The following is a 23,591-nucleotide window of genomic DNA, read 5'->3' as shown; positions in this document are numbered from 1 at the left end:
AACGTTTGTGCCATGTATCATCGCTTTGCAAAGTAGACCTGGCCCTAAGATGCTGCTATCAGCAGCACCTGTGCTCGACCTTCGGACAAGCGAAAGGTGAGATCCCCGTCTCAGCACCTGCCATTCCGTTTTGGTGCCAGGCTGCCTGGCTCTTCTGCAGAAGACTGACGCTCCATCCTGCCACAAGAGTGTGCTTGTGAGGTGTTTGCAAAACTGCTTTCTATTTTTTTCCTTCCCCTGAACCAGAATTAGCCGGTATGGGAATGAAAGAGTAGAGATTTCAAACCGTACCACTCTACTGTACAATAACAACAGAGCCGGGGATGAGGAAGGACTGTGTCGACCTGAAGCTTGTCCCTTCTCCATCCTCCTGCCCATCATGGCCCACGGTAATAGAGCATCCCATGGGGAGACGAGGTGTGGGGACACGTAGAGCAAATACTTCATGGAGAAGGGGTTGAAACTCCAGGAGGACAGAGCTGGGATCTCTGAGGCTTCAGGAGGGGGAGCTGGGGGCCAGGTATGCATGATTTTTATTTCTAGAGCGCCAGCAGCGCTGTGCAAAATGACGACAAAAAGTACAGGCAATTGTAAGTAAATGACGACATGAGGCGATCCTGCCCCGAAGAGCTCACACTCTAAGGATCCTGCCTGTCTTGTTTCATGTTTGTACTGGCGGTTTTACTCATTTTCAGGTGGAAATAAGATGTGAGGGAGTTGTTGGAAGTGATGTGCACAAAATGTGTGTTTGTGTGTGTCTGTACGTGTGCTGGTGTGTGTCTGTTTGTAATTGTGTGTATGTATGCCCGTGTGCTTTTTACAAATAGGTGTATTTGTGTATGTGTTGTACGCAGGGTTGCCACCTTCTATTGAAGACTTACCTTCTCCGGCGGCATCTCCTCCTACAAGGTCCTGTGAACGTGGCTCTGCGACATCAAACGGTTCCGCGTTGCCGTGACACCGTGATGTCACGTAACGTCGCGGCGCCATGTGGTGTCAAGCTGCCATGACAATGGGAAGCATTATGGCGCTGAGGTGTCACGGGACGTCCTGTCGTCATGGCAACGTGCCGCCATTTGACGCTGCGAAGCCATGGTGACGGGACCCTGCATGGCTGCAGCCACCGCCGCTCGGAGATTTGACAGGTAAACCCATAGCCCGGAGATACATGGCCGAAACCCGTAGTCTCCAGGTCAAACACGCAGTGGTGGCAACCCTGGTTATACGTGTATGTATATGCCATATATGTATGTACATATCTGTGTGTGTGTGCATGTATTCTTGCATATACGCATGGTCACATAAATAAGGGTGAATGCTTTTGTGTGTATATATTAGTGTACTTATATGTCTGTATACATATATATACACACACACACACACACACACATATATATATATAAAAAAAAAGGAAAAAAGTGACATTTATTGACTCAACGTTTCGGTCCCCCGAAACGTTGAGTCAATAAATGTCACTTTTTTGCATATGAGTGCCTGTCCCTTTTTTCATTTTTCTGTATTTTTTTGGACAGTATGCACCCTCCCTTTACCTTTATTTTTTATTTTGTATTGTGTGTGCCCTGTTTCTGATTATACATATATATATATATCAAATGGAAAGACTCAACAAAGTATCCGGACGTTCCTCCTTCTCCTTCCGTGCACCCCAAAACTGGAACAACCTACCAGAGACTCTCATATCCACCACCAGCTTAAGTTCTTTCAAATCTAAGGCTGTCTCACACTTTAATCTGGTCTGTAACTGTTTCATACGCTCATAATATATATTTTCTTTAACTGTGCATGCAATGTCTTGTATATAATGTATACCTTGTTCATTTATGTAACTGTATTTGTAACCATGTATTATTTTGTTTTACTCTGTGCCCGGGACATACTTGAAAACGAGAGGTAACTCTCAATGTATTACTTCCTGGTAAAATATTTTTATAAATAAATAAATATTCCTGTGTGCTCATGTGCATGTCTTAGACAGGTGTGCAACCCCGCCTTTCACCATTATCACCCAGCACACAGCACTTCCACTGCAGCAAGGGGTTCTGGGAAATGACATGCAAATGGACACAGTGTCACCTTTTGCTTCAAAACTATTTTAACATGGTTCCCTATAGGCTTAAGCTTGCTGCATGGTCACAGCTTTGAGCACAGCCAGGGTTAAGATGCATAGCCAGAAAACCCACCCACAGACAGCTGTTTCGACCTTAATGGGTCTCATCAGTGTGGGGTTGGGTAACTGGCTATGCAATGAAGCAATGCGGATGGGCATCAGAATCCCTTGCTGCAGTGGAAGTGCTGTGTGCTGGGTGATAAGAATGAAAGGCGGGGTTGCAGACCTGTCTAAGACATGCAAATGAGCATACAGTATATTTACATTTGCTATATGCTTTGCTGTGTAGGGTTTTTGTCACTTTTTTTTTACCCATATATATATATACACAACATTACCATTCTCTCGTCCGGTAAAGAAAGACGGCACTCGGTTAAGTAATCAAGAAAATCTGTATTGGGCATCTGAATAGAAATGATAAATCACCCAATGCGAAGTTTCGGTCCTGGAATAGGACCTTTCTCAAGGGGGTGCAATAGGACCGAAACTTCGCATTGGGTGACTTATCTTTTCTATTCAGATGCCCAATACAGATTTTCTTGATTACTGAACCGAGTGCCGTCTTTCTTTACCGGACGAGAGAATGGTAATGTTGTATTTCTATTATTTGAGACTAGCACCTGTCTATATGAACCAGTACATTGAGTGAAAGCTGTGATTTATATATATATATATATATATATATATATATATATATATATATATATGCAAATACAACTGTATGCTCATCTGCATGTCTTAGGCAGGTCTGCAACCCCGCCTTTCCCCATTATCACCCAGCATACAGCACTTCCACTGCAGCAAGGGATTCTGGGAAATGACATGCAAATGAGCACACAGTGTCACTTTTTGCCTCAATAACCATTTTTAACATGGTTCCCTATAGGCTTAAGCTTGCTGCATGGTCACAGCTTTGAGCACAGCCAGGGTTAAGGTGCATACCCAGAAAACCACCCACAGACAGCTGTTTCGACCTTGATGGGTCTCATCAGTGTGGGGTTGATTTTACTGGGAATATATATATATACACATCTCTCATATACATATATGTGTTGTGTATATAAATGTATACGTGTGCGTACTGTGCCACAGCTCTTCTGCTCCAGTGACCCAGACAAGTGAAATGCAGGAACTAAAATAATAAAATGTTACTGGAAAACCTTGTATCACCACTGAGATGTGTGATGTCACAGGAGAGGCGTCCCCTTCCAATGAGGTAACTTTAGGTCAACAGGGACCTGTATATGAATATACAATTGCAATACCTGTTATTCTGCATGGACAGTGAGTGTGTATTCATATCTTCTGTGCAGTGGGAGGTTCCCTGGCAGCTATGGGCTGACGTTGCACATCTGCCTCTGTTGTGAAAGGTTCATGGACATTTCTTGCAGACAAAGCCTTGGCTGGGAGCTGTCATCAGCCTCTGTCCTTCTTTCCCCACATGCAAATCGGCCCTTCCCCACAGGAGCTACTCTGCCTCTGAAATCCTTTATTTGTAATCAGTGGCGCAGCTAGACATGCGCGGGCCCCCGGGCAAAAACATTTCAGGGCCCCATTAATGTTAATACTGACTGCAATTTTTTCTTCCTCCCCCCCTCCAGCCTCTATCTCATCAACCCTATCTCTCCCCATCCCTCCTCGTGATCATCTCTCCCCCTCCCCATCATCATCTTGCACCCTCATCATCTCTCCTCCTCCCCCTCCTCCTCATCTATCCCCCTCCTCCTCATCTATCCCCCTCCTCCTCATCTCCCCTTCTCCTCATCACTCCCCATCCTCCTCATTTCTCCCCCTCCTCCTCATTTCTCCCCCTCCTCCTCATTTCGCCCCCTCCTCCTCCTCATTTCTCCCCCTCCCCATTTCTCCCCCTCCCCATCATCATCTTGCCCCTCCTCCTCATCTCTCCCTCCCTTCCTCCTCATCTCTCCCCCTCCCTTCTCATCTCTCCCCCTCCCCTTATCTCATCTCTTCTCCTCATCTCTCCCCCTCCTCCTCCTCATCTCCCCCTCCTCATTTCTCCCCCTCCTCCTCCTCATTTATCCCCCTCCTCATCTCTCCCCCTCCCCATCATCATCTTGCCCCCCTCCTCATCATCTCTCCTCCTCCTCGCCCGTCCTCCTCCTCATTTCTCCCCTCCTCCTCATTTCTCCCCTCCCCTCATCATCTCTCCCCCTCCTCATCTCTCCCATGCCTCATCTCTTTTCTCCCCCTCCTCATCTTCTCTCTCCCCGTCCTCAACTCCCCTCCTCCTTTCTCCCCCCCCCTCCTCCGTCCCCCTCATCATTATCTCTCCCCCCCTCATCATCTCTCCCCCCTCATCATCATCTCTCCCCACATCTCATCTCCTCATCATCTCCCCTCCTCCTCATCATAAGCTCTCCCCCCCCCTCGTCATCATCATCATCATCATCAGATCTCCCCCTCCTTAGGGTGACCAGATTTCAAATGTAAAAAACCGGGACACATGCGCCCCCCCCCCCTTTTTTTTGTTGCTTTCCTCACTCTCTCCCTCCCCTATCTTCACGCTCTCCCTCCCCCATCCTCACTCTCTACCTCCCCCTATCCCCACTCTCTCCCTCCCCCCATCCTCACTCTATCCATCCCCCCATCCTCACTCTCTACCTCCCCCCATCCTCACTCTCTACCTCCCCCCATCCTCACTCTCTCCCTCCCCCCATCTCACTCTCTCCCTCCCCCCATCCTCACTCTCTCCCTCCCCATCCTCACTCTCTCCCTCTCCCATCCTCACTCTCTACCTCCCCCTATCCCCACTCTCTCCCTCCCATCCTCACTCTATCCATCCCCCCATCCTCACTCTCTACCTCCCCCTATCCCCACTCTCTCCCTCCCCCCATCCTCACTCTATCCATCCCCCCACCCTCACTCTCTCCCTCCCCATCCTCACTACCTCCCTCCCCCATCCTCACTTCCTCCGTCTCCCCATCCTCACTTTCTCCCTCCCCATCCTCACTCTCTACCTCCCCCCATCCCCACTCTCTACCTCCCCCCATCCTCACTCTCTCCCTCCCCTATCCTCACTCTCTCCCTCCCCCATCCTCACTCTCTCCCTCCCCCCATCCTCACTCTCTCCCTCCCACCATCCTCACTCTGTCCCTCCCCTATCCTCACTCTCTACCTCCCCCATCCTCACGCTCTACCTCCTCCCATATTCACTCTCTTCCTCCCCCCATCCTCACTCCCCCCCCCATCGTCTATCCTCCCTGTCCGCCCAATCCTCGCCCACATCCTCTCTCCTCCCCATCCTATCCCTTCCCCCATCCTCTCTCCCCCCTTCCCCCCATCCTCTCTCCACCCCATCCACTACTACACCATATACACAGACATACCAAACATGCAACATTCGTGTAACACACACACACACCATATACAAATACACATTTATTTTCAACATATAAAAACACTAAATATACAACATATATATGCACATAAGGCATGAAACACACATGCATTACAAATACACACACTTACCAACACACACTTATAAACACACACACACTCACACACACACACACACTTAGCAACAGACATACACACAAACACTTACCAATACAGACACACACACATAGACACACACATACACTTAGCAACACAGACACACACCAACACATACATACACGGACACACACAAGGAACCGGGAGAGGTAAAGATGAGCAGCTATGGTGAGCTCTGCAGCGCCACCTGCTGCCCAGAAGTGGTTAAGGCTCGATTATACCAGCGCACTGCAATGCACGCGCGCGCATCTGTGACGTCACAAGCACATTCTTCTGTGCGCGCGACTGCAGGGGAGACAAGGCTGAAATCTGTTCTTTGATTGGATGGCTGCGCAACCAAAAAAACAATTTGGAAAATGCTTCAACTGTCGCCCGCATTGCAGTAACAACTGGCGCGACAGTCGCGGTAGGTATAAGCGCTTTGCAGGGTTGCATACTATTTGTTTTGGCGCTGTGCGGAGTCGCTCCGGGCGATGCCATGTGTGTTTTTGGTATTATCACGGCCTAAGCAGCCAGACAACCCTGCTTTTCTCCTCCCTCCTCCTACAGCTGCTCTGTGCTCAGCTCCGCACCCCACAGCCGGCATCCTCCGCTTTCCTCCTACCCGCCCAAGCCTGTCTCTATCTGAAGAAACAGATGGGCCGCCGACAGGGGGGGGGGGAGAGAGAGCGGGCCCCCAAAGAGCGCGGGCCCCTGGGCTTTGCCCGAGCTGCCCAGGCTATAGCTACACCCCTGTTTGTAATGCAATAAAGTCCTCAGGGGGGCTGTCTCCTCTCTTAACAGCTTATTTGTAATGCAATAAGGCACTCAAGAGAAGGACTGTCTCGTGGGATCATTTATATTTAACGCAACAAGGAAAGCAAGAAATATAAAGAATGGTTTGTGACAAATATGTGTATACTGTATATGTATATATATATGTATATATAAGTGTGTGTGTGTATATATATATATAAAAGTATATATATATATATATATATATATATAGAGATATGTAGAGGTATCTGTACCGTGTTAGCCGAGCTTAATAATCAAAAACGAATAGACGATACCGTTTTGTGGCTAACGAAATGCTTTTATTTGTGCGAGCTTTCCAGATACACTGATCTCTTCTTCCGGCGATGTTACTATGAATAAAGCAAGAAAGGCTTTTACTTAAAAACAGCGCATCCTGGAATGTATCTGACTGAAGCCTATCCCTCCCCCCTGTGCAGCATGAGATTTTATGACTTATGGTGTTAAATAAACCTTCAGATCGTTCATCTTATGGCCAGAGTCCGAGAAATGATCGCCGACAGGACCGTCTCTTGTTCCGCGTGGTTTGCTGTGGCGATGCAGATTCATTCTCTTGTTTAGCCCCTGTCCAATCGCACCTATGTAGTAGAAATGTAAGAGGGTATTTTGAAGCCAGGGTCATGTGTGATGTGTGAATAGCCCCAGATAGCATTAACTCAGCTCCCTTTTTAAATCACTCCAAGTCCTATAATATTTCCTCAACTTTATTTGGAAAAGCAGTAGAATACAGGTTCTTGTGAATGGTGTGTAGTGGTGATTTATAGTTGGAAATAGGTAAAAAGAAATGGCCTCACCGAGGGAGATTACATAGAAGGGTGCTGTACTCACTGTCTCCAGGGGGGAAAAGGAAGTGAGGGGCAGTGTGGGTAAAAGGAATAGCCTTGGGACAGACTATCTAGACCAAACAGGAGGGGGGGCAGACTAGCCCATTCTGGTGAGGATCACAGGGGCTGCAGTAGCAGCTCACTGCTTTCATGCCCAGAGGCAAGAAATGCAACATTGTTGCAAGTTACACAGGCACAGTATATGTGTGCAAACTCCATGCAGCTGGGAATAAGATCTGACAGGCAGAAGCTGCAAAGGAGAGAGGGGGGTGAGTCAGAAATGTAGTTCTTGTTCCATGACACTCCCCGTCTGGTATCTGGAGATACCACTATATAACAGACTATGTGGAACATATGTGCAATGCATAACAAAGATAATATCACATTCTCAAACAATGCAAGAGTCCATGTCCACATAGCGATGTGACACCGGCCGGTATCACTGGTATCAAGGTCCCTTGGCCAAGGTTCTTTGGCAAAGGATGTAGGGTGGATGCACAGCTCCAGGTTTGCTGGTTGCACCACAATGTCTTTGTGTAAAAGTCTCTGGCACTGTTTCCTTTTAGCCTTGTGAGAGAACAGTCTTTTTGTCTCTGTAGTTTTACCCACAGAATGCATCCCCTTGTAGGTATGCCAGTCGTGGTAGCCTGTCGCTCTATCACCTGGCGTTTGGCAGAAGGAGATGGCTTTTGGCTCCTTGCAGAAGCGGAACAACACTCCTGGAAGACTGGTTGTCGAATCTAGTCCAGTAAAAAGGGCGTAGTTCAGGGAGACTCCCTGAAGCTGAGTGCTGGGGCTGAACACTACCCGGATTTGATCGGGTTCCTTAGGGTGGTAGGCCCCAGATGATTGGAGGTACCGGCACTCTTCACCTTTCTTCATTAGAGGTGTTGGCTTTGTGTGGCCGGTAAGGAATATCTTCTGGATGAAGGCCACAAGGTTGTTTTTGGTCTCTGGTTCCCTTTGTAGGTCGCAGAGGTGCGAAGTGAACCTAAAGATGGCATGTTCTCCATTGTTTGGGAAGCGCCTTCTTGGTGAACGGAATGGTAGCGGGTTCACCCAACTGCCTGGTCCGTCTTTGGAGAGCTCCTTGGTTGTTAACCTCGGGAATCCTCTATCTTCCCTCGATGGTGTTTGCTTGTCGTTGTCCCTTGTTGTCTGGAACGCTGTGCACCGTAGGTCATCGGTGCTTTTCTCTTGTACGAGAACATCTCCACGTAATTTGGTGAAACGCTTTTGTGTCTCTTTGTTGACTGCCCTCAGGAGGTTGTTCTCTCCCTGGACATGACGAAGAACAGTCTCTTTTGTCCTTGTAAATCCTTTTGGGAAATGTCTCTGCAACTGTCTCCTCTTACGTGTGTGAACGAACAGTCCTTTTGACACTGTGGCTTCACCTGTAGGGCGCAGTCTTTTGCGGTTATGCCAGCCGTGACAGCTGGCTGCTTTATCGCTGGATACTCTGTGGAGAGGAACAACTGTACGTCCTAGCCATGCCATTGCTTGCGAGAGGATCGTCCGATTGTTTATTGTCTTTTGGATGACCCTTTGTCGGTCACCTTTGGGAGGTTACTTTCTTCCTTCAGTGGAGTCGACTCGTCATCCTTGGTTATCTGAACCGCTAAGCATCCTAGGCCATTGTCACGTCCCCCCGATGCAAGGATGTTTTTGTTGGCCTCAGGGCTGTGACCTTGTCTTTTCTCTTCACTTGGCCCTTCGGTCACTTGGAGATGGCCAAGACATGGTTCAGAGAGAGATGTGTGTTCCCATTCTGTTACTACCGTTCTGCGGGCGTCGACGTAGTCTTGCCCGTGCTCTTTGTTGGTGCACGCGTTGCCCACTATCACCCATCCTAGGTCAAGTCTTTGAGCGTATGGCGCGTTGTGGGGTCCGTTATGCTGTTTACGGACTTTATGCACCCTCATGATGTCCCTGCCGAGCAGCAGCAAGATCTTGGCGCCTTGTTCTACCGGCAGGATGTAGTTGGCTATTCCCTTGAGGTGCGGGTAATGGCGTGCCATGTCTGGTGTGGGAATTTCGTCCCTGTTTGTGGCCATGTGGCTGCACTCGATGAGTGTGGGAAGGGGCATGTTCACTTTGCCGTCTATTGAGCATATGGTGTAGCCATTCACTCTTCTCCCTGTGGTCTCCATTCGCCCTGCGCACGTTCTGAGAGTGTAAGGAGAAGCACCATCTTGTATGTTAAACATGTCGAAGAACTCTGACCTGACCAGCGATCGGTTGCTCTGGTCGTCGAGGATTGCGTACATCCGAATAGCCTTCTCAGGTTGTCCCTGGGGGTGCACTGCGACAAGGCATATTTTGGAGCAGGATATTTTGTCACCTTCTTTTCCGCAAACCTCGGTGCGCTGAGATGTGACGGATGTTGACTCTCCTTCTCCTTCCTCCCCGCCATGCTCCGCTACGGAGGATGGGTTGTTGAGTTGGTGGAAGTGTCAGCGCCTCTGGGTGTAACGATGTCACGTGCTTGTCACTTTCGCACACTGTGCATTTGATCTCTTCTTTACAATCTCTGGCTAGGTGAGTCGTGGAACCGCAGCACCTGAAGCAAACTCTGAATTCTCCAAGTAACCTCTTGCGTTCCTCTAGGGACTTCATCCTGAACCCAAAGCACTTGTTGAGTGGGTGTGGCTTCTTGTGTATGGGACATTCCCTGTTTGGGTCCCTCGGTTTCTCGTCTCCGGCGACCGACTGATCGGGAGTAGTTTGGGTCGTGGGAGGCATGTACGTCCTGCGGACCGAGATGGGTGTTTGGGTGTTACCATATCTCGTCACTGGTCTCTCGTTCCTCAGGCTGCTAGCACTGTATGTGGTTTGCGCACCTAAGAAGAAGCTGGGGTCGTTCCTCGTCCTTGCTGCTTCGCGAATGAAGCTCAAGAAAACTGAGAATGGGGGGTAGACGACTTGCTTCTCCCTTTTGTATTTGGAAACTTGTGAAATCCACTTTTCTTGGAGGTTGAAGGGTAGCTTCTCCAGGATGGGTCTCACTCCACGAGCTGAGTCTAGGACGTTGAGACCTATTAAGGAGTGGTCTTTCCTTGCGAACTCCAGTTCTTGCAGCAGGTCCCCGAGCTCTCGTAACTTCGAGTAGTCTTTGGTTGTGATCTTGGGGAAGCTGTCGACTCTTTTGAAGAGCGAATCCTCGACTGCTTCGGGGCTGCCGTAGGACTCTTCTAGCCTTTCCCACACTAGGTCAAGACCTACTTGAGGTTGGTGCACGTTGGCCGCCCGCAGTCTATTCGCGTGCTCTCTGGATTCGTTCCCCAGGAACTTGAATAGCAGGTTGAGCTCTTCCCTTGCTGAGAAGTCCAAGCTGTTGATTGCGTCTTTGAACGTGAACTTCCACATCCGGTAGTTCTCAGGGCGGTCGTCGAAGCTGGTGAGTCCTGCTTGCACCAGGTCACGCCGGATCATGTACTTGACTATGTCTGTCAGGCCTGAGGCATCGGCGTGTTTGTCCCGTTCTGAGGCAGTTGCTGGGAGGGTCTGTGCGGTCGCCTCTTCCTTGGCGTGGACGCGTGATGGCTGCTGGCCAGTGTGAGGGGCTGTTTTCTCCCGCGTGGGTGTACCTGGACGGCGAGCCTGTTGTGGTGCATCCGTGTGCGCGCTGGCGTGTGGATCACTGTTGCGGCTGTGGCTATCCCAGGCAGCATGTACCATTGAAGGAACAGCATCTTCTCCTCGTGGGCCTAGCAAGTTTTCGTTGTCTGTGGAGTCACTCCATCCGTGTTGAGATGGTGCGCTGGTGTTTACACTGAAGAGGCTCCTTACATAGTCTTCAGTGCGTTGGGCTGGATCCTCTGAGGCTATCCGTCTGTACGGTTGCTCCCCGCCGTCCTGTTGTGCGGCTGCTTCTAGGATTTCAGCTTGGGCTATGGCGGCAGCGGCTTCCTTCTCTTGATTAAGTGCCTCTAGTTCCGCATCGAATTCGGCTTTCCTGCGCGCAGTCGCTGCGGCAGTAGCGGTAGCAGTGGCGGTAGCGGCAGCGGCATTAGCGGCAGCAGTGGCGGTAGCGGCAGCAGTAGCGGCAGCAGTAGCGGCAGCGGCATTAGCGGCAGCAGTGGCGGTAGCGGCAGCAGTAGCGGCAGCAGTAGCGGCAGCGGCATTAGCGGCAGCAGTGGCGGTAGCGGCAGCGGCATTAGCGGCGGCTGTCTTTTCCTCCTCTTCTATGCGCGCCCTTCCTTCTCTTATGGCTGCTTCTCTGTGACTATATTCGGCCCTGGCGCGTGCGGCCTCTGTGGTGGCTCGCGCCTTGGTAGCGCTTGCGCTAGTGCTGGGCGCGTTAGATCGCGCTGATCTTGCTGACCTTGAGGAATGCCTGGATGTGCTTGAGCCCTGCGATGCGGTTTCCAGCAAAAGGTCTTTCCTCTTACTCTCGGTTTCCTTGATAGAGGTATGCACGCGGCTGTCACGTGTCAAGTCAATGTTGTGCTGTAAGTCCCTTTCATGCAGGCTTTCGCCGGTATTAGCCCTGGCCAGGTAAGTGACGTATGCCTCTGACAGCCCTTTGTAGCATAAGTGATCTATCTTTAATTGAGTTATTGCCTGCTCGAGCTGTTGTACGGAATTGCCAGCGGCGGCGACATTGCGTATCCCAAGTGTGGTAGTGTTCCAGGCCAACTCTAATTTAGCGCGGTGCGCTTCAATGTCAGTCTCATATTTTTCGCGGGCCTTTTGTGTCAGTGTGACTGCCCGTTTGGGCCTTGCGCCCGCCTGCGCCTGTTGCAGTTGCGCAGCGGTCTCTGTGTCTGAGTGATCGCTTTCCTGCGTGATGTCTGGTGAGGCTCTGAGTTCTGCCATGCTGTTGGCGTGTGTAGGCCTTTAGCCAGTGCATGTGGCGTGCGGTCTTTTACCTGTGTCAGCGATGGGCGTCTGTCTCAGATGATGCCGAGCGGCGTCCTGCAGCATGCAGCGTAGAGGTAGCTGTACTCACAGGTGTCCGGTGGCTCTGACCGTGTCCTGGCGGGTGTCTGGTAGCGTGGCCCTTGATGGCACTAGCCGTGGGGACGTGCGCAGGGGTAGGTGAGATGGTGGCTCCTCACTATGGGGCTGTGCAGGGGGTGAACTCAGACAGAGAAAGTCATTAGGTTTGTGTGTAAGGTGCACTGTCAGTCTGCAAAGCTGCTGCCTTGTGTGCAGCGTTGGTACTGCCTTTTCAGTCTGCAGAGACTGCTCTGTGTTCTTATTAGCAATGTAAAGCTGCTCACTGTCTTTGCATAAAGCTGTAGTTGTTTGCTGTATAGAGAGAGGCTGGTGGCTCTGTGTAGCAATGTGGAGCAGTATGCTTGTACTGTGGTGGTGAGAGACTGCAGTTTATTTGCTGTGTAAGCTGCTTGCTTGTTTCTTTAGCATAAAGGCTGTGGGTAGCAGCTCCTCTGTGTGTGTCCCCAAGGCACACGGTCTTCTTTTTACTATTTTTTGTTTCAATTTTTTTTATTAGACAGTTATGACATTACAGGGTATAGATAATACAAACAGTAAGCCCGTCTAATACACATTTTTTTTTTTTTTTCCTTAACTGGGAAGAGAAGAGGAAAGGCTCAGCGTCTCCCTGACCATATGTGGTCCAACGGGGCGGCGCGAGCATGGAAACAGAGAGGGGATAGAGAAGAGAGGGGGGGTGGGGGGGGGGGGGGGGGAGGGTGTAATGGGGAAAGGTCTTATTCCCTAGCTTCTTGGCAGTTCTGGTTTGGATCTTGGTGTCCATTGGGTCCCTGATCTGTTAAGGGGTGTTTCGTCTTAGGAGCGCCATGTGGGTGTACCATGGATCCCAAATATTAGTGAATGAGGTAGAGGACCTTTTAAGGAAAGCCAACAATTTCTCCATGTCCATTACTTCTTGCACCCTTTTTATTATTGTTTGTTTGGAGGGGGGAGACACTTTCTTCCAGGCGGCAGCCACCGCACATCTGGCCGCCGTAAGAATAAAGGAGACTAATTTTCCTGTTGGCCGGTCCAGATAGTCTAGTGGCCTGGCCAGCAGGTAGGTCAGCGGTTCAATGGGTATTGTGAGGTCTGTGACCTCCTCTATTAATTTTTGTGTCGTTTCCCAGTATTTTTGAATTTCCGGACATGTCCACCAAATGTGGGCCATGTCCCCCTTTTGACCGCAGCCTCTCCAGCATAGATCGGATGCCAGGGGGTAGATTTGATTTAGTCTGGCTGGGGTAAGATACCAGCGGAACATTATTTTGTAAATATTTTCTCTGATTGTGGTACATATAGAAGTTCCTGAGGCATTTTCCCAAATACTTTCCCAGTCCTCTCGGTCTATAACTATGTCCAATTCTGCTGCCCAATGCAGCATATAGTCATGTGTGGGGGCTTCTGTGCCCCTCTCTAGCTCCGCGCATATTTGTGTTATTAGACCTTTCTGGTGAGCTGTTTCTCTGCAGAGCCGCTCGAAACCTGTGAGAGGGGGAAATTTCAATGTTGGGGATATTGTTTGGATAAAGTGTCGAATTTGTAAATACTTGAACACGTTCAGTCCTATTATTCCATATTTGGCTTGTATGTTTTGATAGCTCAGGAACTCCCCGAAGCTCAAGAGGTCGGCAATCACCTTGATGTTTTTGGTTTGAAATTGGTCAAATTGTCTGGGCTCACAGCCAGGTGGGAATTTCGGATTTTTGTGAATCGGTATAAGTTGAGATTGTGGTGTTGTGAGCTTGTACTTGAGTTTGCTTTTCGTCCAGGTCTCCCATGTGTGTCTCATTGGGCCTAGTTTAAATTTGCTATTCTGCATGTCCTCCTTGCTCAGGGACCAAAGGCAAGCCGGCAGTGAAGGCGTTCCGGCATATTGTGTTTCAATATCCAGCCAACAATATTGGTTTGGGTTTGCGTTCCAGACTACTACCTGTCGCAGTTGGGCGGCTAGGTAGTATTTTGTGATGTCTGGGACTCCCAGTCCTCCTCTCCCCCTTGAGGCCAAGAGAACTGTTCTAGGGACTCTAGGTTTTTTACCTTGCCAAATAAAGTGGAAGATTAGTTTTTGGATATTTTTTAATTCCGAGCCAGGGATGTGGACCGGGAGAGTCTGGAAGTAGTATAGTAATCTAGGGAGTATGTTCATTTTAACCGAGACCATTCTCCCGATCCATGATATTTGATAACCTCCCCATTTTTCTAAATCTTGTTTGATTTTATGGAATAAGGTCGGATAGTTATGTTGGTATAGGGATTGGTAGTTCCTCGATATCTTAACCCCCAAGTATTTGATACAGGAGGAGCTCCAACGGTAATTGAAGTTTAGTTTGAGGAGTTTCACCTCTGGCTCTGGCAGACTTAGATTTAGGGCTTCTGACTTATCATTGTTTATTTTGTATCCTGAGATTTTTCCAAAATCCCGGAGTTCTTTTTGAAGGTTGGGTAGGGAGATTTGGGGTTTGGAAAGGGTTAGTATGACATCATCCGCGAATAGGGAGATTTTATGCTGCCTGTTTCCAATTTCTATTCCTTGGATGTCCGTATTGAGTCGTATTGCTGATGCTAGTGGTTCTATCGTTAGCGCAAAGAGGAGAGGAGATAGGGGGCATCCCTGTCGAGTCCCATTTGTTATCTCGAATCTGTGGTTATTGCCCCCTGGTAGTTTCACTGTGGCTGACGGGTTTTGATATAATCTACGGACCCCCTCTAAGTATGCGTCTTTAAAGCCAAATTTGCGCATAGTCTGGTCCAAAAATTGACAGTTTATTCTATCGAACGCCTTCTCTGCGTCCAGGCTTAACAGAAGTGCTTTGGTGCCTGTGAGGTGAACATGGTCAATGATATTAATTATTTTTCGGGTATTGTCTGAGGCTTGTCTCCCTGCGACAAATCCTACTTGGTCGATATTAATTAACCTCGGTAATATTGGGTTTAGCCTATTTGCCAAAATTTTGCTATATAGTTTGAGATCACTATTGAGGAGGGAGATTGGACGGTAGCTTCCACATTGCATCGGGTCTCTGCCATCCTTATGTATTATAGCCAAATTGGCTAGAGACATTGTTGGGGGGATTTGATTCCCTTCCATAAAATAATTGAATATTTTTAGTAGATGCGTGGATAGGGTTGGCAAGAACCTTTTATAGTAAATATTTGTGAAACCGTCAGGGCCAGGAGACTTAGTAAGCTTTAGTGATTTGACCGCCTCTTCCAGTTCCTCTTTTGATATCTCAGCATTGAGGACTGTGTTTTCCTCCTCCGTCAGTGAGGGGAGTTGGCATTTATTTAAATATTGAGTTATAGATTCTGACGCTATCGGTACAGGTCGGCCGTTTTTAGCTCTTAAGTTGTATAGTTCTGTGTAATATCTTGTGAATTCCGCTGCAATCTTGCTTTCACTATATTGAATCTCACCAGACCTACTCTTGATCGCCGTTATTTGGGATCTTTTTTGTATCCCTCTTAATTTACTAGCTAAGAGTCTGTCAGCTCTGTTGCCTTTGTCATAGTATAGTTGTTTGGTCCATTTGAGGGCATTTTCAACGTCCTCCAGCTGGGTTTGTCTAAGCTTTGTTCTAGCATCTATTAATGACTTGTATATTTTTTTTGAGGGATGTGCTTTATGAGCTAGCTCTATTGCTTTTATGTTTTCTGTGAGTTCTTTGATTAGCGCTTGGCGGGCTTTTTTCCTGTGGGATGCGATGGAAATAAATTTCCCTCTGATAGTTGCCTTATGGGCTTCCCATAGGATTGCTGGAGAGGAGACTGTTCCCATATTGAGGGAGAAATAGTCCTTAAGTGAGGATCTGACTTCTCTCTCGATCTCTGGGTGATTTAGTAGTGAGTCGTTCAGTCTCCAGGTGTACGTTGTTGTTTTTTCAAAGGGGACTGACAGAGTCAAGGTGACCGGGGCATGGTCTGACCATGTGATTGAGCCAATGTCTGATTCTATGGCTGCCGCCATCACATTTTTGGTGGTCAAGATGTGGTCTATTCGAGAGTAAGTCTGGTGAGGTGCTGAGTAGAATGTGTAGTCTCTCTGGCCCTGATGTTGGGTTCTCCAGACATCCACCAGTGAGAATTCGCTCATGATTTCCCTGAACCTTTTCCCCTTGATCTGGGAGTGGGTTTTGCGGGGGGGGCCCATGTTGGTTGATCTGTCCTCGGTAGGGTTTAAGACCATATTGAAGTCTCCTCCCACTATCATCGATGACAGATATCCCGGGTCAACACCCTCGAGAACAGCTTGTAAAAACTCTGTTTGGTTCTCGTTTGGGGCGTATACATTGATCAGGACGATTGCCGAGCCCGCTAGGGAGCCATATACCATTAGGAATCTACCCTCTGGGTCCATTGTTGTTCTGACATGATTAAATGGGGTGCCTTGTCTGATAAGGATAGCCACACCCCTCTTCTTACTACTAAATGATGCAAAAAAGCAGGTCGGGAATATTTTTTTGAATAAATTTGGGGGGTCCTGTGATGTGAAGTGGGTCTCCTGTAGGAATATGATGTCTCCCCCTGTTTTTTTCATATCGTTGAGTGCAAGTCTCCGTTTTCTATTATTTTGGAGCCCCTTAACATTCAGTGAGCAGATTTTTATTGGGGCTGTGGATGTCATTGTGATTTTGTTGTGGCTTGAGGACTCGGGATCTCCCCCTTCCCACCGGAGGGGATCTTGCTTTTATGTCCTAGGTATGTATTACTTCGGAAGCTGCTTTGTTTATGGGGTAGGGATGTGTCTTGTTTATATTTTCTTTGGTAATTGTTTGTGTGGTGCCAAGGAAGGGGGGGAGGGGGGGGGGGAATGAGGGGGAGGGAGGGTGGTTAAAGATCCGCTGGGACAGAGTCAGCGGATAGAGAGCAGATAGGATTAGGGCCTTTTCAGGTCCTAATATTGTGTTGCCAGACCTAGTGAAGGCCGGCATTTGGGCAGATGTGCCCATCTAGGGAGGTTCCGGCACCAGTGACCGGCGTGCAACCGAGGGGTCCAGACCCTAGGTTGCTAGTGTGTTGCGCTTTCCCTTTTTCTGTCGTCATGTTTCGGTTTTAGGCTGCGTCGTGTTTTACTTGTATGGGGGAGGGGGGTGGGTAGTGAAAGGGAAAGAAAAAATAAAAAAAATAAAAAAAAAAATAAAAAGAAAAAAGGGGGGGGGGGGTGAGCACCCAAAGAGACGTTCAGGTTGTGAGTGTTGAAGTCGCTGACGCTGGTTGTATGGCTCGGGTTATTTTACCATTTTGGTGAGGTATATAAGGGTGCGTATTTCTCTGTTGGTTACTTAGGGCCGGTTGGCAGCGTTCTACTGGGGCGGTGGGGGGCGGGGAGCACAGGGGCGGGTGGTGAGGGTAGGACGGGGGGGGGGAGTTGAGTGTGGGGGGCGTCCTAATTTTCTTTCTTCTCTGTATTGGTAGTTATGGGCTAGGTCTGCCTTTTATTGGATCTGTATGTGCTGTGTGTAGTTTCCTAAGCACAGCCCATACTAGTTCACAGTCAGTTTTCTGGTTTAACATATACAGACTGATGTGCCTGGTAGGTAACATAGTAAACCTGCGTTGATCTACATCTCGTTATTGTCATGACATGCAATACATTTGGTCTGCTTGTTTAAACATTGCGATATAACCCTGGTATATAATGTTTCAAATCTACCTTAACATAGATAATAATATGGGTCTGACACGGAATACAACTTCGTCGCGCGAGCGCCTCCTGATCTTTGATCCTGAGGTATATTATAGCGAGCCTGGGTTAACCTATTTTATTGGGTCTGTATGCATTGTGGGTAGTATCATATACGTTGTCTATTATTAGTACACAATCAGCTTTCTGGTTAACATATACAGAGAAATGTTCCTGTTAGGTTACATAGTAAGCCTGCCTTAACCTACACATCGTTATTGTCATGGCATGTAATACATCGGCGCTGTTTCTACATAGTTACGTGATCCTGGCATTTAATATATCAAATCTACCTTGACATACACAACAGTACAGGTCTGACAAGGGACATATCACAATCGCGCTGATACCCCCTGCGCTACGATGCCGAGGTGTACCATTGCAAGCCTGGATTCACCTATACTGTGATGTGGTCCAGGCATGCAGCATGGTAGACCTGCCTCGCCATGCGCAGTAGGTAATCTGTCAAAGGCTTACAACGACCCATACAGCAGTATCTGTATGAGAACCTGATAATTGCGCCCTGGCATATACATCTGAGTACTCTTGTCTAGTATCCTGGCACATTTACAGTACATTCTTGGGCAGCAGCCTATCTCGGCTACAGCATGAGGGAGGGGGGGGGGGAGAGAGGATAGGGAGGGAAGGGAATGTGGGGGGGGGGAAAGGTGGGGGGGGGGAAAGTGGGGAGGGGGGGGAAGGTGGGGGGGAGGGGAGGTGGGGGGGGAGGGGTTGGGGAGGGACTCCTATTCTTAGATTTTGCTATCGGCTTGAAACATTGAGCATATACTCCCCTAGGAATCTCTTTGTTCTTTTTAGTCAAAATTATTTTAAAGTTTTATGTCTGCAGCCCATGGTTTGAATGGGTCGCAGACCAAGGTATCTTTGTATTGTCCAAGTTCTTTTCATGTCGATATGGGTCTCTTGGGGCCCTTGGGGGGAGGGGGTGGGTCGGGTGTCAAGGCATGGGGAGGCCTTCTGTGGCCGGGGGGGGGGGATGGGGGGGGGGGCAGGCCCGTGTTCTCCTGACAGTGGCGTGACTCTCTGATCGCCGCAGTGTTATACAGGCAGTAGTACTCACGGTTACCGTTGGGGTCACGGTGGGGTGATAGGGGGAAGACAAAAAAAGCGGAGGGGGTGATCCGACCGGATGTCCTGGGTTCCCGTCTGAGTGCTCGCTTCCTCCGCTCCCGTGAGGGCCGGTCGGTTGTCGGGGCCTCCAGGAGGGGAGGGGCAAAAGGATCCTGTGTTCCCCTCGCGACGGCGGGTCTTGGCTCCACACTGTCTCAGCTAAGCTTCAGCGTCGGGGCTGTCGGTGTGCACGTCCGTCCTCATTGCTGCGGCCGTTCCGGTGTGCTGTAAGAGGCTTTGTCGCCTCCAGGTACTCGTCACGTTCACTCTCTGGTCGCGTCTCGATGTCATCCGCTCCGCTGGTATCGGCAGCCGTCTTTGATGCGGAGGATCAGGTTTGCAGACGGGTCTGTGGGTTCCTTGGGGGGTGAAGGGGGGGGTAGGGGGAAGAGGTAGAGGGGTGGCGGGCAGGGGGGGGGGAGGGGAGAGAGGGGAGAGGGGGGGGGGGGGAGAGAGGGGAGGGGGGGGGGGGGAGAGAGGGGAGGGGGGGGGGAGAGAGGGGAGGGGGGGGGAGAGAGGGGAGGGGGGGGGAGAGAGGGTTCCTGATGTGTTTGAGTGTTTAGCTAATTTCTGGTAGACGCTTTGTGATGGCCTTGTTTGGTGGGTTTTCAGGGTCTTCACTTGACTCTGCCTTGTCTTTGTCCTGCCAGCCTTTCGGATGTTCTTGCTGGCGGGTCTTGTATGTCCGGTTCTTGGACTCTGGAGGGGTTCTTATCCCATTCTGCTGGCGGGTTCAGTCCAACCGTTTTGGCAAAGCGCGCCATATCCTCTGGGTGTCTGATGGTATGGTATTTCCCGTTTTTCTGCACCAGCAGTTTAAACGGGAAGCCCCAGTTATATTTGATTTCTTTTTCACGCAGGAGTTTGGTTAGAGGTTGCATCTCCTTTCTCCTGAGCACCGTGCGTTTAGACAGGTCGTTATATATTTGAAGATGGTCGCCTTTGTGGGTGATAGGTTCTTGCGCGCGGCATGCTGCCATGATTTGCTCTTTTATTGTGTAATGGTGGATTCTTGCAATCACGTCTCTCGCTCTGTTGGGGTCATCTGATCTTGGTCCCAAGGCTCGATGTGCTCTCTCCATTTCACACTCACTTGGAGTAAGGTCAGGGCAGACGGATTGGAAGAGGGCCAGGATGTAAGGTTTAATCTGGGCTGGGGGGACCGATTCTGGGATCCCTCTGATCCTGATTTTTTGTCTTCGATCTCGGTTTTCCTGATCCTCTATCTGGTCTTTAAGATTACTCACTTCGGCCCCCAGTCGGTAGATTTCGTTCGCGGCGTCTTCTTGGGCCTGTGTTGCGTCAGCCATTTTTATTTCCAGCTCCGCGGTGCGCTCTGAGAGGCCCGAGATCTCCTGTTTCAGCTCAGAGACCGCAGCTTTAAGGTCCGCTTTGAGTGAGGTATGTAGCTTGTTCAGCATTGATGTTATTAGCTCTTGCATGTAATCCCGCGTTAGAGCTTCGTCTTGCGGTGGTGGTGTGTCGGTGCGGTCACGCTCCATTGCCGCTTGCTTGGCCCCGCGTGGTGTGGGGCCGCCGCCATCTTGGCTTCTTGTGGCAGCCTCCGAGCTCCTCTGAGAAGGGGAGAGAAAACGGGCAATTCCTGGGCCCGATTGGGCTTTTTGTTTGCCTGCCATTGCCTTCTCGAGGGCTTCCTCTAGGTTTTGAGCTGTTTTGTGGTGATTTTTTTGGGGTGGGAAAGCGCTGCTTTTGTAGTTTTATGCTTGGGTCTAGGGAGCTCCTCTGCAACCCGACCGTTCTCATCAGCGTCCTGGACACGCCCCCTTCTTTTTACTATTTTGAAGCCAGGGTCACGTGTGATGTGTGAATAGCCCCAGATAGCATTAACTCAGCTCCCTTTTTAAATCACTCCAAGTCCTATAATATTTCCTCCACTTTATTTGGAAAAGCAGTAGAATACAGGTTCTTGTGAATGGTGTGTAGTGGTGATTTATAGTTGGAAACAGGTAAAAAGAAATGGCCTCACCGAGGGAGATTACATAGAAGGGTGCTGTACTCACTGTCTCCAGGGTGGAAAAGGAAGTGAGGGGCAGTGTGGGTAAAAGGAATAGCCTTGGGACAGACTATCTAGACCAAACAGGAGGGGGGGGGCAGACTAGCCCATTCTGGTGAGGATCACAGGGGCTGCAGTAGCAGCTCACTGCTTTCACGCCCAGAGGCAAGAAATGCAACATTGTTGCAAGTTACACAGGCACAGTATGTGTGTGCAAACTCCATGCAGCTGGGAATAAGATCTGACAGGCAGAAGCTGCAAAGGAGAGAAGGGGGGTGAGTCAGAAATGTAGTTCTTGTTCCATGACAGGGGGTGTTGCATTACTATTAATGTGTATAGATACTATGTGGTCCCTATTGATATATAGGGATAGAATTACAATGTAATTCTATCCCTATATACCAATAGGGACCACATAGTATCTACACACACTAATAGTAATGCAACACCCTGTTACAGTACATTTCTACACCTACCCACACCATTGTTATACACTCCCACACACACCATTTTGTAAAGCGCTGTATACACTGTGGGTGCTTTATAAATGTATATTTACACATATTCACACAGACTCACACACACACACTCTTACATGACTAACATTCAGGGACCATTTAACACCTTAAGTCATAAATCGCATACTGCACAGGGGGGAGGGATAGGTTGTATCCATTGTAACACCGTCGGAAGAAGAGATCAGTGTATCTGGAAAGCTCGCACAAATAAAAGCCTTTTGTTAGCCACAAAACGGTATCGTCTATTCGTTTTTGATTATTAAGGAGAAGGAGAAGGGGGGAGAGAGAGACTCCAATATGACAAAACAGCTATAGTGTATTGTGCATGTGTCAATAAATCAATACAAATTATACATCACCCAGAACACAAGTTGATAGGGATGGACACAGCACACATCAGGGCTGATGAAGGTTTGTTTATAAACCGAAACGTTGGTTTCACAGTTATGTATTTTTTGCAATACCTTTTTTTTTGCAACATATGACCGGTGTGTGTTGTGTACATCACTATCAATGAGCATTCTGGGTAATGTATAATTTATATATAGAAATATATACATAGATATGTTTGTGTGTGTATATATATATATGTATATATAGCAACTGTAAATATTACTGTATGCTCGTTTGCATGTCTTAGACAGGTCTGCAACCCTGTCTCTCCCCATTATCGCCCAGCACACAGCGTTTCCACTGCAGCAATGGATTCTGGGAAATGACATGCAAATGGCACACACTGCCACCTTTTGTCTCAAGCTCGTATTACACAATCAAATCCTCAAGCCAATGCATACTGTTTTAAACACAGCTTTTAGACAGAGGCTGGGATGAGATGCAAAGCCAGTAAACCCACTCACAGACATGTTTCAACCTTGATGGGTATCATCAGTGTGAGGTTGGTTACTGGCTATGCTGGTTGAGACTAGACTAGGTATTCACCACAATTATTAAGGTTATGGTGGGTAAAAAAAGTGACAAAAACCCTCCACAGTAAAGCAACTGTAAATATTACTGTATGCTCGTTTGCATGTCTTAGACAGGTCTGCAACCCTGTCTCTCCCCATTATCGCCCAGCCCACAGCGTTTCCACTGCAGCAAGGGATTCTGGGAAATGACATGCAAATGAGCACACAGTGCTATATATTTTTTTCTCACATATAAACAGTATATACTATGAGTGTGTGCATGTACTGTATCTGTGTGTGTGTGTGTGTCTAGATACACAAATCTATATATATGAAGATGGGGGTATACATAGTTACTAAGTTACATAGTAGATGAGGTTGAAAAAAGACGTGTCCATCAAGTGTAACTTATGCTAAATTTAGACGACAGATACTTTATCCTATATCCGTACTTACAGTATATTGATTCAGAGGAAGGCAAACAAAAAAAAAAACGGTGACACCTCATCCAATGATATCTCATAAGGGGAAAAATAAATTCCTTCCTGACTCCAAGAATTGGGAATCAGATTACTCCCTGGATCAGCATCCTTCCCATGTATACTTATTTGGTATATCCCTGTATACCTTTCCTTTCTAAAAAGATGCCCAACCTTTTTTTTTTTTAACAAATCTATTGTATCTGCCATCACAGTCTCCATGGGTAATGAATTCCACATTTTAACTGCCCATACTGTAAAGAACCCTTCCTTTGTTTCAGGTGAAATCTCCTTTCCTCCAACCTTAAGGGATGACCCTGTGTCATTTGTACTGCCCTTGGGATGAATAGTTATTTTGAAAACTCCCTGTACTGTCCCCGAATATATTTGTATATAGTCATCATATCCCCTCTTAGACCCCTCTTTTCTAATGTAAACAAATCTAATTTCGCTAGCCTCTCCTAACCAGATTATCCATCCCCTTTATTAATTTGGCGGCTCTTCTCTGCACTTTCTCTCATTCCATAATGTCTTTTCTATGGAATGGTGCCCAAATCTGCACTCCATATTCAAGGTGTGGTCTTACATTGGTTTAGACTTGTTTCTTCTATATTTATTACCCATGAGTATACACTGATAACAATGTTTTAAAGACTCCAT

At 48.4% G+C, this 23,591-nt stretch overlaps 1 protein-coding gene across 3 annotated transcripts in view; it reads left to right on the top strand.

Annotated features, from left to right (window-relative positions):
* Positions 1–239: 239 nt before the first annotated feature.
* The window catches only part of SLC16A14 (solute carrier family 16 member 14), a 42,244-nt gene continuing 18,892 nt past the window's right edge, over positions 240–23,591 (top strand). The window contains exon 1 of one of the 3 annotated variants that reach the window (XM_075570209.1): positions 240–520. The gene's annotated coding sequence lies outside the window, so the exon portion shown is untranslated. Of the gene's footprint in view, positions 521–995; positions 1,146–23,591 lie in introns of those variants that run through there. The other 2 variants (XM_075570210.1, XM_075570214.1) reach the window with 2 other exon arrangements.

Source organism: Ascaphus truei, chromosome 14, assembly GCF_040206685.1.
Source record: "Ascaphus truei isolate aAscTru1 chromosome 14, aAscTru1.hap1, whole genome shotgun sequence".
NCBI classification, from domain to species: Eukaryota; Metazoa; Chordata; class Amphibia; order Anura; family Ascaphidae; genus Ascaphus; species Ascaphus truei.
The sequence above is the reverse complement of the archived record's forward strand: the minus strand, read 5'-3'. Positions and strand labels throughout refer to the sequence as shown.